This window comes from Piliocolobus tephrosceles, chromosome 2, assembly GCF_002776525.5.
Source record: "Piliocolobus tephrosceles isolate RC106 chromosome 2, ASM277652v3, whole genome shotgun sequence".
Lineage (NCBI taxonomy): Eukaryota > Metazoa > Chordata > Mammalia > Primates > Cercopithecidae > Piliocolobus > Piliocolobus tephrosceles.
Genome location: NC_045435.1, coordinates 7,485,767 through 7,487,413, shown reverse-complemented (window position 1 = coordinate 7,487,413; position 1,647 = coordinate 7,485,767). Strand labels below are relative to the sequence as shown.

The window sequence follows — 1,647 nt, the reverse complement described above, 5'->3', positions numbered from 1 at the left end:
AAAGAAAGTGGGACAGAGAAGATTAGCAGGGGCAGAGGAAGGGGAGAATGAAGAGTTGTTTAAAGGATGTAAAGTTTCAGTTTTGCAAGCTGAAAAGAGTTTGAAGGTGGACAATGGTGAAGGTTGTACAACCATGTGAATATACTTAATGCCACTGAACTCTACATGTAAAAATGGTGAAAGTGGTCCTGGGCTGCAGTGGCGCGGTGGTCGCTGTGATGGTCACAGGACTTGGCAGCTGACCCCCAGGCTAGGAGACGGCCCCGTGCCCTGGATCTCGGTGGCCACTGCTGGAGCGTGGCCTGCTCCATGGCCACCTCCATCGCCTCCTCGGAGCATTTCAAGAAGCTGTAGGAGATCTTCCACGGCCTCCGCAAAGACCTACAAGGGGTGCCCGAGCGGCTGCTGGGGATGGCGGGGACCCAAGAGAAGAAGAAGTTAATCAGGGATTTTGATGAAAAGCAACGGGAAGCAAATGAAACGTTGGCAGAGATAGATGAGGAGCTACGTTATGCACCCCTGTCTTTCCGTAACCCCATGATGTCTAAGCTTCAAAACTACCAGAAGGACCTTGCCAAACTCCATCGGGAGGTGAGCAGCACACCTTTGACAGCCACACCTGGAGGCCGAGGAGACACGAAATACATCATACATGCTGTAGAGAACGAGCATATGAATCGGCTACGGTCTCAAAGGGCAATGCTTCCTCAAGGCACTGAAAGTCTGAACTAGGCCACCCACAGTATTGAACGTTCTCATCGGATTGCCACAGAGACTGACCAGCTTGGCTCAGAAATCATAGAAGAGCTGGGGGAATGACGAGACCAGTTAGAATGCACCAAGAGTAGACTGGCAAACACAAGTGAAAACCTGAGCAACAGTCGAAAGATTCTCCGTTCAATGACCAGAAAAGGGACAACCAACAAGCTGTTGCTTTCCATCATCGTCTTACTTTTGCTCGCCATCCTGGGAGGTCTGGTTTACTACAGATTCTTTCATAACCATTGAACTTCCTATAGGGAAGTGTTTGTGGACCAGAACTTTGATTTTGTGAATGCATGATGTTAGGGATGTGGATGGAATAAGCATATTGCTGCTGTGGCCTAACAGTTCAGGGATGCACTGTGTAGCTGGACTGTGAGAGAAGGGAGGAAAGATGGAAAGCCACTTAAATGTGAAGGAACAGCAACAAGACCAGTATGATATACCAAGGTAATAAATGCTGTTTATGACTTCTTTAAAATAAATGGTTAAAGTGGTAAATTTATGTACTTACCACTTTAACCATTTTTATGTGTAGAGCTTAACCATTTAGTACTTTAACCCCCGACACTCAAGTTCAATGTGCCATGCCTGGAGTTTGGAATGGCAGATATGAAAAACCCTTTCTGAGTGGGTAATTACACGTGCACTAACCATTTGAACAAGCCAAATATCAGTAAAGAAGATGGCATGATGATGGCTGCAGCTGAAAGCGGCAGCATCTTCTGAAAAGTTAGGACAGCATGCTTGTTTATGTGAGGTTCCTGTCTTGCTAGTTTCACTGGGAATGAATCGTCTCCCTATCAATGGAGAGTTTTATTAACTTGGGTTTATTCGGTTCACTAAAATAGTTCCATTATTTAAGCACTCAAAAAGTTCTTCAGC

General features: G+C 46.0%; 1 pseudogene; it reads left to right on the top strand.

The window, feature by feature from the left end:
• Positions 1 to 309: 309 nt before the first annotated feature.
• Positions 310 to 1,008, top strand: LOC111541743 (annotated as a pseudogene).
• The last annotated feature ends 639 nt before the right edge of the window (positions 1,009 to 1,647 follow it).